We start from the raw sequence: 14,861 nt of genomic DNA, 5'->3' as shown, positions 1-14,861 counted from the left end.
GGCAGTAAGCCTTATCTGATAATGTGAAGGAAAGGATAGGAACTCTCTACAGTCCCTCGTGCTATCACTGCAGCCAGTAAGCCTCATCTCATAATGTGAAGGAAAGGATGGGAACTCTCTACAGTCCCTCGTGCTATCACTGCAGCCAGTAAGCCTCATCTCATAATGTGAAGGAAAGGATGGGAACTCTCTACAGTCCCTCGTGCTATCACTGCAGGCAGTAAGCCTCATCTCATAATGTGAAGGAAAGGATAGGAACTCTCTACAGTCCCTCGTGCTATCACTGCAGCCAGTAAGCCTCATCTCATAATGTGAAGGAAAGGATGGGAACTCTCTACAGTCCCTCGTGCTATCACTGCAGGCAGTAAGCCTTATCTGATCATGTGAAGGAAAGGATGGGAACTCTCTACAGTCCCTCGTGCTATCACTGCAGGCAGTAAGCCTCATCTCATAATGTGAAGGAAAGGATAGGAACTCTCTACAGTCCCTCGTGCTATCACTGCAGCCAGTAAGCCTTATCTCATAATGTGAAGGAAAGGATAGGAACTCTCTACAGTCCCTCGTGCTATCACTGCAGCCAGTAAGCCTTATCTCATAATGTGAAGGAAAGGATAGGAACTCTCTACAGTCCCTCGTGCTATCACTGCAGCCAGTAAGCCTTATCTCATAATGTGAAGGAAAGGATAGGAACTCTCTACAGTCCCTCGTGCTATCACTGCAGGCAGTAAGCCTTATCTGATAATGTGAAGGAAAGGATAGGAACTCTCTACAGTCCCTCGTGCTATCACTGCAGCCAGTAAGCCTCATCTCATAATGTGAAGGAAAGGATAGGAACTCTCTACAGTCCCTCGTGCTATCACTGCAGGCAGTAAGCCTTATCTCATAATGTGAAGGAAAGGATGGGAACTCTCTACAGTCCCTCGTGCTATCACTGCAGGCAGTAAGCCTTATCTGATAATGTGAAGGAAAGGATGGGAACTCTCTACAGTCCCTCGTGCTATCACTGCAGGCAGTAAGCCTTATCTCATAATGTGAAGGAAAGGATGGGAACTCTCTACAGTCCCTCGTGCTATCACTGCAGCCAGTAAGCCTCATCTCATAATGTGAAGGAAAGGATAGGAACTCTCTACAGTCCCTCGTGCTATCACTGCAGCCAGTAAGCCTCATCTCATAATGTGAAGGAAAGGATGGGAACTCTCTACAGTCCCTCGTGCTATCACTGCAGGCAGTAAGCCTTATCTGATCATGTGAAGGAAAGGATGGGAACTCTCTACAGTCCCTCGTGCTATCACTGCAGGCAGTAAGCCTCATCTCATAATGTGAAGGAAAGGATAGGAACTCTCTACAGTCCCTCGTGCTATCACTGCAGCCAGTAAGCCTTATCTCATAATGTGAAGGAAAGGATAGGAACTCTCTACAGTCCCTCGTGCTATCACTGCAGGCAGTAAGCCTTATCTCATAATGTGAAGGAAAGGATGGGAACTCTCTACAGTCCCTCGTGCTATCACTGCAGCCAGTAAGCCTCATCTCATAATGTGAAGGAAAGGATAGGAACTCTCTACAGTCCCTCGTGCTATCACTGCAGCCAGTAAGCCTTATCTCATAATGTGAAGGAAAGGATAGGAACTCTCTACAGTCCCTCGTGCTATCACTGCAGCCAGTAAGCCTTATCTGATAATGTGAAGGAAAGGATAGGAACTCTCTACAGTCCCTCGTGCTATCACTGCAGCCAGTAAGCCTCATCTCATAATGTGAAGGAAAGGATAGGAACTCTCTACAGTCCCTCGTGCTATCACTGCAGCCAGTAAGCCTCATCTCATAATGTGAAGGAAAGGATGGGAACTCTCTACAGTCCCTCGTGCTATCACTGCAGCCAGTAAGCCTCATCTCATAATGTGAAGGAAAGGATAGGAACTCTCTACAGTCCCTCGTGCTATCACTGCAGCCAGTAAGCCTTATCTCATAATGTGAAGGAAAGGATAGGAACTCTCTACAGTCCCTCGTGCTATCACTGCAGGCAGTAAGCCTTATCTGATAATGTGAAGGAAAGGATGGGAACTCTCTACAGTCCCTCGTGCTATCACTGCAGGCAGTAAGCCTCATCTCATAATGTGAAGGAAAGGATAGGAACTCTCTACAGTCCCTCGTGCTATCACTGCAGCCAGTAAGCCTTATCTCATAATGTGAAGGAAAGGATAGGAACTCTCTACAGTCCCTCGTGCTATCACTGCAGGCAGTAAGCCTTATCTGATAATGTGAAGGAAAGGATGGGAACTCTCTACAGTCCCTCGTGCTATCACTGCAGGCAGTAAGCCTTATCTGATAATGTGAAGGAAAGGATGGGAACTCTCTACAGTCCCTCGTGCTATCACTGCAGGCAGTAAGCCTTATCTCATAATGTGAAGGAAAGGATGGGAACTCTCTACAGTCCCTCGTGCTATCACTGCAGGCAGTAAGCCTTATCTCATAATGTGAAGGAAAGGATAGGAACTCTCTACAGTCCCTCGTGCTATCACTGCAGGCAGATCGCATTCAGTGGGTCTGACTGATTTTCTTTAAACGGGTGACTAGAGAGTTAGATTGAAGGTATCCTCTGGATGTGGTTTACTTGGGTTTCAGCAAAGCTTTTGATATTGTCCCCATGCGAGGCTCACAAATAAACTAAGCAGCTTGAAGGTAGGTTCCAAGGTGGTGGCTGAGTGACAGATGACAGAAGGTGATGGTAGAGTTGAGAGAGGCCTCAGGGCTATCAGTCCTGGGATAATTTCTTTTCAATATCTTGAAAGGATTAAAAAGGAAAAGCCTGTCCTTTTGTGGATGCCTCAAAGATAGGCAAGAGAGTAGACAAACCTAAGGAAGTGAACAGAATCCAAAGTCACTAAACAAAGACTGAGGAATGGTCGAATGCTTGGCAATTAAAATGCAATGCAAAAAATTTTAGGATCATGCAGTTGGTAGGCAAAAATTCAAAGGAGCTGTACACAGTTGGGATGGGGGAGATGCTGATGTGCAAGGTGGGGGCTAGGACCAATGGGATGCAAAGCATGAACAATCAGAAAAAGAAGGTGATAAAGCCTCTGGATAGATCACTGGGGAGGCCTCTGTTCAGTTCTGAAGACTGAATCTTTCAACGACCTCTCCTGATCTTAAAGACCTCTATCATATCCCCCCTCAGCCGTCTCTTCTCCAAGCTGAACAGACCTAACCTCTTCAGCCTTTCCTCATAGGGGAGCTGTTCCATCCCCTTTATCATTTTGGTCGCCCTTCTCTGTACCTTCTCCATCGCAACTATATCTTTTTTTTTTAGATGCGGCGACCAGAATTGTACACAATATTCAAGGTGTGGTCTCACCATGGAGCGATACAGAGGCATTATGACATTTTCTGTTTTATTAACCATTCCCTTCCTAATAATTCCTAACATTGTTTGCTTTTTTGACTGCTGCAGCACACTGAGCCGACGATTTCAATGTGTTATCTACTATGATGCCCAGATCTTTTTCCTGGGTGGTAGCTCCTAATATGGAACCTAACATCGTGTAACTACAGCAAGGGTTATTTTTCCCTATATGCATCACCTTGCACATGTCCACATTAAATTTCATCTGCCATTTGGATGCCCAATCTTCCAAGGTCCTCCTGTAATGTATCACAATCCTCTTGTGATTTAATTACTCTGAATAATTTTGTATTATCCGCAAATTTGATAACCTCACTCCTCGTATTCCTTTCCAGATCATTTATATATATATTGAAAAGCACCGGTCCAAGTACAGATCCCTGAGGCACTCCACTGTTTACCCTTTTCCACTGAGAAAATTGCCCATTTAATCCTACTCTCTGTTTCTTGTCTTTTAACCAGTTTGTAATCCACGAAAAGGACATCGCCTCCTATCCCAGGACTTTTTAGTTTTCTTAGAAGCCTCTCATGAGGGACTTTGTCAAATGCCTTCCAAATACACTACATCTACTGGTTCACCTTTATCCCCATGTTTATTAATCCCTTAAAAAAAAAAAGATAATAGGAGGACTAGGGGCATTCCATGAAGTTAGCAAGTAGCACATTTAAGACTAATCGGAGAAAATTCTTTTTCACTCAATGCACAATAAAGCTCTGGAATTTGTTGCCAGAGGATGTGGTTAGTGCAGTTAGTGTAGCTGGGTTCAAAAAAGGTTTGGATAAGTTCTTAGAGGAGAAGTCCATTAATGGCTATTAATCAAGTTTACTTAGGGAATAGCCACTGCTATTAATTGCATCAGTGGCATGGGATCTTCTTAGTGTTTGGGTAATTGCCAGATTCTTGTGGCCTGGATTGACCTCTGTTGGAAACAGGATGCTGGGCTTGATGGACCCTTGGTCTGACCTAGATTGGCAATTTCTTATGTTCTTAATAGAGAATCTAGAGGCAGTCCAGAGCAAGGCAATTAAAATGAGAAGGGGACTGCACCCATGTACATTTATACCACAGAGGAGAGGACAGATAAGGGCAATATCTTAACAACCATCTTAACTTAAAATCCTTCATCAAACAAACAACAAAAGACGGCTTCTATAAACTACAGGTTCTGAAAAGAATCAAACCTCTCCTCCACGTGCGAGACTTCAGAACGGTCCTTCAAGCAGTTATCTTTTCTAAGATAGACTATTGTAATTCTATCTTACTTGGTCTCCCTTCCGCATCCATTAAACCCCTTCAGATGCTCCAGAACTCGGCTGCGAGAATTCTGACTAACACCAGGAGAAGAGATCACATCTCTCCCACTCTCAAGAACTTACACTGGCTGCCAATACACTTTAGAATTATCCACAAATCCATCACCAGCATCTATAAAGCTATCCATCACTATGCTATGCTCGACCTACAAATCCCACTCAGACGACACACATCCACTAGACCCATCAGAGAAGCTTACAGAGGATCACTTCTCATTCCCCAAACCAAAACCACTCACCATTTAACTTTCAGAGACCGCGCCTTCTCCACAGCCGGACCTTCACTATGGAATTCTATTCCTCCGGATCTGAGACAAGAACCGTGCCTACCCACATTCAGAAAAAGGCTTAGGACTTGGCTATTTAAGCAAGCCTTCCCAGATCCCAATTGAATGAAAGCAACATCTTTTAAGAGACTTCACAATATAATGTAAATATTTAATCCTTTACTCAGTTGCCATGCTTTAATTCTTTCCCCAGTTAGATGGACCTTGTTGTAATGTAACTTTACGACCTCTCTGCACTCGTTAATGTTCCGTTTGTTGTTTCACACCCCCTGTTATCTGTAAACCAGCATGATGTGATTTCTAATCACGAATGCCGGTATAGAAAAACTCTAAATAAATAAATAAATAAATAAATAATTAATAAATAATATGATACAGACATATAAATCCCTAAAAGATAAACCTTTTCTAATGGAAAGGAATCTGTAGAACTAGGGGGTCACAGTTTGAAACTACAAGGAGGTAGATTCAAGAAGAAAAGGGTGGTGAATGCATGGACTGCCTCCCAGAGAAGGTAGGGGAGACAAAGTCAGTAGCCGAATTCAGGAAAGTATGGGATAAACACAGAGGATCCCTTAATGGTAAGAAGACGGAAACAAAATACTGGGGTAATATGCATGGAACAGCAGTTCCACGGCCACATCACTACTCCCCCCTGCAAGAAGTATTTATTTGTTAAAGCAATCAGATCTATTAGGAGGCAAGCCTTGCGGTGTTGCTGTAGCCCACAGGTGTATTCAGACAGGATTAGCCAGCACTGGGCACAGATGCGAGCACTCGGTATTCGGTTTTGCAGTTGCTGCCATTAGGAGAGATTTCTCTATAAATGAGCAGTGGTGAAAGAGGGAGGGAAATCTTGTAGCTTTGTATCAATAGGGCTGGATAGAAGGAGTTGCTTTCTACCACTTTTGGAGCTGTTGTATGTGTTTGCATATTCTGTAGATATCTTTGTTCACTGTTGCCTCCTGTTCTTTTGATCTGAATATTCCAAATCTGCTTCTTCATTTACTCATCACGTCCTGCTCTGTTTATCTATTATTTATTTATGTTTCTAATCCCCCAGGAGTCTGGGCGATGTACAGTTAAATTGTCCTGTGCGAGATTATTAACATCTAATCAAATCCAAATAATCTGCTTTACATTTCCCTTATGCATCGTACCTGCTCAGCAGGGCTGCCCTTAGGAAGGTGTAGGATCTACCTTCAGGTTGACAGACAGTTATAAGGCTGGGAGTGGCCCTGCTGCTCAGGGCAGAGATCTGTACTGTTGCACAGTAACAACGGGAAAAGTCTGAAATGGCCTAAGCGATGGGTAGAGTTGCTTGCAGGTTACCCTATGCCTTTCTTGGAAGCACAATACAATCATGCGAATGTGGCTTTAGGCTGAACAAATGCTCCCTGCATATTACCCCAGATCAGGGAGGAGAGGGTGGAAGGAGTAGTTTAGAGGGAGATGAGAGGTGAAAGGGAGGGAATATTTTCGGGGGAGATGTGGCATGCGGGGGCAGTCGGCACTGACCTGAATTCAGCCCTCCCAGGTCGCGAGGCTCGCCCGGCGCTCCGGCACCTGCGCTGGCTCTGCCCAGAGAGCCCCGAGGAGGCTGGGGGCGGGGTCTATGCAGATGAGAGGGCGGGGTCCCTTCCTCGGGCTTAGCCTCTGGGCCTGTGTGCAAGGCGCAGGCGCAGAACCAGAGAGGAAGCAAAAAACCTGGGACCTCTTAAACTTGCTGTAAAAGTCCTCGGCCCCTTCTGCAACAAGGAGAGCGCATCCCCTTTCTTTTTGCAGGAGGGCCTCCGAGCGAAGTTTCAGTAACTCCGGCGCAGCATTAGCGCGCAGCAGGACCGGATGCGCTTCTAATCACCCAACGCCGAAACCTTCTCACTACTTCCTTTTACTGGAATACACACTTTCTCTTCTGCTTTTCACAACTGTTGTTTTGGTTTTTAGATCCTGCAGGCAAATACTGGAAATGGCAGCAAAAACGACCTTCCGAAAGGAAGACGCCCGCCCCCACCCCAGAAGGGCGATGTGAAGAGCAATAGCAAGGGCCCTCTGCAGCTTTCATTTCCAGGCTCCGCTTCATTCCCTAAGCAGGACGTGAGACTCAGCCTGTTTTTAAAAAAAATGTCCTTTGACCTGCTTAAGCAAGAACAGAACACAAAATTGTCCCGGATTTTTTAATCTGCTCATTCACTGAAAACTATTTTTTTTTAATCAAATTTCATACTGATGCACATGGGCACATTTAGATCTTTAAGTCTCTCCCCATATGCTTTAGACTGAAGACCACTGCCCATTTTAGCAGCCTCCCCCTCTGGACGACTCCATCCTGTTTCTATCCTTTTGAAGGTGGGGTCTCCAGAATTGTACTCAGTAATCCCAGTGAGGTCTCACCAGGGACCTGTACAGGGGCAGCATCTCCTCCCTTTCTCTGCTGACCAGTCCTCTCCCTATGCAGCCAAGCAGCTTTCTGGCTTTTACCATCACCTTGTCCACCTGTTTGGCCACCTTAAGATGATTGGAAACAATTACCCCTCTTCCTTTGTGCTTGCTTTGTGTGACAGGCTCTATATTCCCACACCTGAAACCTGATCCCTCCAGTCCTAGAGGTGACAGGCTCTGTATCCCTGCACCCATCCCCTGATCCCTCCAGTCCTAGAGGTGACAGGCTCTGTATCCCTGCACCCATCCCCTGATCCCTCCAGTCCTAGAGGTGACAGGCTCTGTATCCCTGCTCCCATCCCCTGATCCCTCCAGTCCTAGAGGTGACAGGCTCTGTATCCCTGTCCCCATCCCCTGATCCCTCCAGTCCTAGAGGTGACAGGCTCTGTATCCCTGTTCTCATCCCCTGATCCCTCCAGTCCTAGAGGTGACAGGCTCTGTATCCCTGCTCCCATCCCCTGAGCCCTCCAGTCCTAGAGGTGACAGGCTCTGTATCCCTGCTCCCATCCCCTGATCCCTCCAGTCCTAGAGGTGACAGGCTCTGTATCCCTGTCCCCATCCCCTGATCCCTCCAGTCCTAGAGGTGACAGGCTCTGTATCCCTGTGCTCATCCCCTGAGCCCTCCAGTCCTAGAGGTGACAGGCTCTGTATCCCTGCTCCCATCCCCTGATCCCTCCAGTCCTAGAGGTGACAGGCTCTGTATCCCTGTCCCCATCCCCTGATCCCTCCAGTCCTAGAGGTGACAGGCTCTGTATCCCTGTGCTCATCCCCTGATCCCTCCAGTCCTAGAGGTGACAGGCTCTGTATCCCTGCACCCATCCCCTGATCCCTCCAGTCCTAGAGGTGACAGGCTCTGTATCCCTGCACCCGTCCCCTGCTCCCTCCAGTCCTAGAGGTGACAGGCTCTGTATCCCTGCACCCATCCCCTGAGCCCTCCAGTCCTAGAGGTGACGGGCTCTGTATCCCTGCCCCCATCCCCTGATCCCTCCAGTCCTAGAGGTGACAGGCTCTGTATCCCTGCTCCCATCCCCTGAGCCCTCCAGTCCTAGAGGTGACAGGCTCTGTATCCCTGTCCCCATCCCCTGATCCCTCCAGTCCTAGAGGTGACAGGCTCTGTATCCCTGCTCCCATCCCCTGATCCCTCCAGTCCTAGAGGTGACAGGCTCTGTATCCCTGCACCCATCCAATGATCCCTCCACTCCTAGAGGTGACAGGCTCTGTATCCCTGCACCCATCCCCTGATCCCTCCAGTGCTAGAGGTGACAGGCTCTGTATCCCTGCACCCATCCAATGATCCCTCCAGTCTTAGAGGTGACAGGCTCTGTATCCCTGCTCCCATCCCCTGAGCCCTCCAGTCCTAGAGGTGACAGGCTCTGTATCCCTGCACCCATCCCCTGAGCCCTCCAGTCCTAGAGGTGACAGGCTCTGTATCCCTGCTCCCATCCCCTGATCCCTCCAGTCCTAGAGGTGACAGGCTCTGTATCCCTGTCCCCATCCCCTGATCCCTCCAGTCCTAGAGGTGACAGGCTCTGTATCCCTGTGCTCATCCCCTGATCCCTCCAGTCCTAGAGGTGACAGGCTCTGTATCCCTGCTCCCATCCCCTGATCCCTCCAGTCCTAGAGGTGACAGGCTCTGTATCCCTGTCCCCATCCCCTGATCCCTCCAGTCCTAGAGGTGACAGGCTCTGTATCCCTGTGCTCATCCCCTGATCCCTCCAGTCCTAGAGGTGACAGGCTCTGTATCCCTGCACCCATCCAATGATCCCTCCACTCCTAGAGGTGACAGGCTCTGTATCCCTGCACCCATCCCCTGATCCCTCCAGTGCTAGAGGTGACAGGCTCTGTATCCCTGCACCCATCCAATGATCCCTCCAGTCCTAGAGGTGACAGGCTCTGTATCCCTGCTCCCATCCCCTGAGCCCTCCAGTCCTAGAAGTGATAGGCTCTGTATCCCCACACCTGAAACCTGAACCCTCCAGTCCTAGAGGTGACAGGCTCTGTATCCCTGCTCCCATCCCCTGATCCCTCCAGTCCTAGAGGTGACAGGCTCTGTATCCCTGCTCCCATCCCCTGATCCCTCCAGTCCTAGAGGTGACAGGCTCTGTATCCCTGCACACATCCCCTGAGCCCTCCAGTCCTAGAGGTGACAGGCTCTGTATCCCTGCACCCATCCCCTGATCCCTCCAGTCCTAGAGGTGATAGGCTCTGTATCCCTGCACCCGTCCCCTGCTCCCTCCAGTCCTAGAGGTGACAGGCTCTGTATCCCTGCACCCATCCCCTGAGCCCTCCAGTCCTAGAGGTGACGGGCTCTGTATCCCTGCCCCCATCCCCTGATCCCTCCAGTCCTAGAGGTGACAGGCTCTGTATCCCTGTCCCCATCCCCTGATCCCTCCAGTCCTAGAGGTGACAGGCTCTGTATCCCTGCTCCCATCCCCTGATCCCTCCAGTCCTAGAGGTGACAGGCTCTGTATCCCTGCACCCATCCAATGATCCCCTCCACTCCTAGAGGTGACAGGCTCTGTATCCCTGCACCCATCCCCTGATCCCTCCAGTGCTAGAGGTGACAGGCTCTGTATCCCTGCACCCATCCAATGATCCCTCCAGTCTTAGAGGTGACAGGCTCTGTATCCCTGCTCCCATCCCCTGAGCCCTCCAGTCCTAGAGGTGACAGGCTCTGTATCCCTGCACCCATCCAATGATCCCTCCACTCCTAGAGGTGACAGGCTCTGTATCCCTGCACCCATCCCCTGATCCCTCCAGTGCTAGAGGTGACAGGCTCTGTATCCCTGCACCCATCCAATGATCCCTCCAGTCCTAGAGGTGACAGGCTCTGTATCCCTGCTCCCATCCCCTGAGCCCTCCAGTCCTAGAAGTGATAGGCTCTGTATCCCCACACCTGAAACCTGAACCCTCCAGTCCTAGAGGTGACAGGCTCTGTATCCCTGCACCCATCCCCTGATCCCTCCAGTCCTAGAGGTGACAGGCTCTGTATCCCTGCTCCCATCCCCTGATCCCTCCAGTCCTAGAGGTGACAGGCTCTGTATCCCTGCACACATCCCCTGAGCCCTCCAGTCCTAGAGGTGACAGGCTCTGTATCACTGCATCCATCCCCTGAGCCCTCCAGTCCTAGAGGTGACAGGCTCTGTATCCCTGCTCCCATCCCCTGAGCCCTCCAGTCCTAGAGGTGACAGGCTCTGTATCCCTGCCCCCATCCCCTGATCCCTCCAGTCCTAGAGGTGACAGGCTCTGTATCCCTGCACCCATCCAAAGATCCCTCCAGTCCTAGAGGTGACAGGCTCTGTATCCCTGTGCTCATCCCCTGATCCCTCCAGTCCTAGAGGTGACAGGCTCTGTATCCCTGCTCCCATCCCCTGATCCCTCCAGTCCTAGAGGTGACAGGCTCTGTATCCCTGCACCCATCCAATGATCCCTCCACTCCTAGAGGTGACAGGCTCTGTATCCCTGTCCCCATCCCCTGATCCCTCCAGTCCTAGAGGTGACAGGCTCTGTATCCCTGCCCCCATCCCCTGATCCCTCCAGTCCTAGAGGTGACAGGCTCTGTATCCCTGCACCCATCCAATGATCCCTCCAGTCCTAGAGGTGACAGGCTCTGTATCCCTGTGCTCATCCCCTGATCCCTCCAGTCCTAGAGGTGACAGGCTCTGTATCCCTGCTCCATCCCCTGAGCCCTCCAGTCCTAGAGGTGACAGGCTCTGTATCCCTGCCCCCATCCCCTGATCCCTCCAGTCCCAGAGGTGACAGGCTCTGTATCCCTGTCCCCATCCCCTGATCCCTCCAGTCCTAGAGGTGACAGGCTCTGTATCCCTGTGCTCATCCCCTGATCCCTCCAGTCCTAGAGGTGACAGGCTCTGTATCCCTGCACCCATCCCCTGATCCCTCCAGTCCTAGAGGTGACAGGCTCTGTATCCCTGCACCCATCCAAAGATCCCTCCACTCCTAGAGGTGACAGGCTCTGTATCCCTGCACCCATCCCCTGATCCCTCCAGTGCTAGAGGTGACAGGCTCTGTATCCCTGCACCCATCCAATGATCCCTCCAGTCTTAGAGGTGACAGGCTCTGTATCCCTGCTTCCCATCCCCTGAGCCCTCCAGTCCTAGAGGTGACAGGCTCTGTATCCCTGCACCCATCCAATGATCCCTCCACTCCTAGAGGTGACAGGCTCTGTATCCCTGCACCCATCCCCTGATCCCTCCAGTCCTAGAGGTGACAGGCTCTGTATCCCTGCACCCATCCAATGATCCCTCCAGTCCTAGAGGTGACAGGCTCTGTATCCCTGTGCTCATCCCCTGATCCCTCCAGTCCTAGAGGTGACAGGCTCTGTATCCCTGCTCCCATCCCCTGAGCCCTCCAGTCCTAGAGGTGACAGGCTCTGTATCCCTGCCCCCATCCCCTGATCCCTCCAGTCCTAGAGGTGACAGGCTCTGTATCCCTGTCCCCATCCCCTGATCCCTCCAGTCCTAGAGGTGACAGGCTCTGTATCCCTTTGCTCATCCCCTGATCCCTCCAGTCCTAGAGGTGACAGGCTCTGTATCCCTGCACCCATCCCCTGATCCCTCCAGTCCTAGAGGTGACAGGCTCTGTATCCCTGTCCCCATTCCCTGATCCCTCCAGTCCTAGAGGTGACAGGCTCTGTATCCCTGCACACGTCCCCTGATCCCTCCAGTCCTAGAGGTGACAGGCTCTGTATCCCTGCTCCCATCCCCTGATCCCTCCAGTCCTAGAGGTGACAGGCTCTGTATCCCTGCACCCATCCCCTGAGCCCTCCAGTCCTAGAAGTGATAGGCTCTGTATCCCCACACCTGAAACCTGAACCCTCCAGTCCTAGAGGTGACAGGCTCTGTATCCCTGCTCCCATCCCCTGATCCCTCCAGTCCTAGAGGTGACAGGCTCTGTATCCCTGCTCCCATCCCCTGATCCCTCCAGTCCTAGAAGTGATAGGCTCTGTATCCCCACACCTGAAACCTGAACCCTCCAGTCCTAGAGGTGACAGGCTCTGTATCCCTGCTCCCATCCCCTGAGCCCTCCAGTCCTAGAGGTGACAGGCTCTGTATCCCTGCTCCCATCCCCTGATCCCTCCAGTCCTAGAGGTGCCAGGCTCTGTATCCCTGCTCCCATCCCCTGATCCCTCCAGTCCTAGAGGTGACAGGCTCTGTATCCCTGCACCCATCTCCTGAGCCCTCCAGTCCTAGAGGTGACAGGCTCTGTATCCCTGCTCCCGTCCCCTGATTCCTCCAGTCCTAGAGGTGACAGGCTTTGTATCCCTGCACCCATCCAATGATCCCTCCAGTCCTAGAGGTGACAGGCTCTGTATCCCTGCTCCCATCCCCTGATCCCTCCAGTCCTAGAGGTGACAGGCTCTGTATCCCTGCTCCCATCCCCTGATCCCTCCAGTCCTAGAGGTGACAGGCTTTGTATCCCTACACCCATCCAATGATCCCTCCAGTCCTAGAGGTGACAGGCTCTGTATCCCTGCTCCCATCCCCTGATCCCTCCAGTGCTAGAGGTGACAGGCTCTGTATCCCTGCACCCATCCCCTGATCCCTCCAGTCCTAGAGGTGACAGGCTCTGTATCCCTGCTCCTGTCCCCTGATCCCTCCAGTCCTAGAGGTGACAGGCTCTGTATCCCTGCTCCTGTCCCTTGATCCCGCCAGTCTTAGAAGTAACAGGCTCTGTATCCTTATGCAAATCACTTGAGCCATTCTGCCTTAGGATCTCACAGACCACAGTTAGTACAGGGATAAACAGAACATGCACAAGCTCTCATGGACCACATTTTGTGCAGGTTTTCAGTTGATACAAATTCTTTGTAGTTGTAACCGGAAAAAACAAGCCAGTCGCTCCCCAGTTTCTCTAAAGATAACTCACTTCTGCCCCTACCCCTTACATTCTCCCCTCCTCCCAAGCTGAGGTCTTGAAGTCAAAGCAGAGATAAAAGGCAAAAGTAAAAAAAAATGGTCCCCTGTGCCACAAACATTGACTTCAGCTTTTAACCAGAACTTGAAGGCAGAAAGAGAAGAGGTATTCACTCTATCATGGAGGTACACTTATTTCTTGACACAAAAATTATGAAACCAGCAAATCTGCTAGAGCTGTGCCCCTCTCTGAGTAGCACTTCTTGCTGCAGGGCAGGAGTGAGGTGCATTGGCAGAGCTGTGTGTGTGGGGGTCTCAGTACTGGAATGGCAGGGGGTGCTGCAGGGAAGGAGTGAGGTGCATTGGCAGAGCTGTGTGTGGGGATCTCAGTACTGGAATAGCAGGAGGTGCTGCAGGGCAGGAGTGAGGAGCATTGGCAGAGCTGTGTGTGTGAGGGTCTCAGTACTGGAATAGCAGGGGGTGCTGCAGGGCAGGAGTGAGGTGCATTGGCAGAGCTGTGTGTGGGTGTCTCAGTACTGGAATAGCAGGGGGTGCTGCAGGCAGGAGTCAGGAGCATTGGCAGAGCTGTGTGTGGGGGTCTCAGTACTGGAATAGCAGGGGGTGCTGCAGGCAGGAGTCAGGAGCATTGGCAGAGCTGTGTGTGGGGATCTCAGTACTGGAATAGCAGGAGGTGCTGCAGGGCAGGAGTGAGGAGCATTGGCAGAGCTGTGTGTGTGAGGGTCTCAGTACTGGAATAGCAGGGGGTGCTGCAGGGCAGGAGTGAGGTGCATTGGCAGAGCTGTGTGTGGGTGTCTCAGTACTGGAATAGCAGGAGGTGCTGCAGGGCAGGAGTGAGGAGCATTGGCAGAGCTGTGTGTGTGAGGGTCTCAGTACTGGAATAGCAGGGGGTGCTGCAGGGCAGGAGTGAGGTGCATTGGCAGAGCTGTGTGTGAGGGTCTCAGTACTGGAATAGCAGGGGGTGCTGCAGGGCAGGAGTGAGGAGCATTGGCAGAGCTGTGTATGAGGGTCTCAGTACTGGAATAGCAGAGGGTGCTGCAGGGCAGGAGTGAGGTGCATAGGCAGAGCTGTGTGTGGGGGTCTCAGTACTGGAATAGCAGGGGGTGCTGCAGGGCAGGAGTGAGGAGCATGGGCAGAGCTGTGTGTGGGGGGTCTCAGTACTGGAATAGCAGGAGGTGCTGCAAGGCAGGAGTGAGGTGCATTGGCAGAGCTGTGTGTGGGGGGTCTCAGTACTGGAATAGCAGGGGGTGCTGCAGGGCAGGAGTGAGGTGCATAGGCAGAGCTGTGTGTGGGGGTCTCAGTACTGGAATAGCAGGAGGTGCTGCAGGGCAGGAGTGAGGAGCATTGGCAGAGCTGTGAGTGGGGGTCTCAGTACTGGAATAGCAGGGGGTGCTGCAGGGCAGGAGTGAGGTGCATTGGCAGAGCTGTGTGTGAGGGTCTCAGTACTGGAATGGCAGGGGGTGCTGCAGGGCAGGAGTGAGGTGCATTGGCAGAGCTGTGTGTGGGGGTCTCAGTACTGGAATAGCA

The 14,861-nt window shown here is 51.3% G+C and overlaps 1 protein-coding gene across 3 annotated transcripts in view; it reads right to left on the bottom strand.

Moving 5' to 3' along the window:
* The window catches only part of PIK3CD (phosphatidylinositol-4,5-bisphosphate 3-kinase catalytic subunit delta), a 66,186-nt gene extending 59,542 nt beyond the window's left edge, over positions 1 to 6,644 (bottom strand). For all 3 annotated transcript variants that reach the window (XM_029579263.1, XM_029579264.1, XM_029579265.1), the window contains exon 1: positions 6,520 to 6,644. The gene's annotated coding sequence lies outside the window, so the exon portion shown is untranslated. The remainder of the gene's footprint in view (positions 1 to 6,519) is intronic.
* Between the last annotated feature and the right edge of the window lie 8,217 nt (positions 6,645 to 14,861).

The sequence above is a fragment of the Rhinatrema bivittatum genome, chromosome 15 (assembly GCF_901001135.1).
Source record: "Rhinatrema bivittatum chromosome 15, aRhiBiv1.1, whole genome shotgun sequence".
Lineage (NCBI taxonomy): Eukaryota > Metazoa > Chordata > Amphibia > Gymnophiona > Rhinatrematidae > Rhinatrema > Rhinatrema bivittatum.
This window is presented reverse-complemented; position numbering and strand designations above follow the sequence as displayed.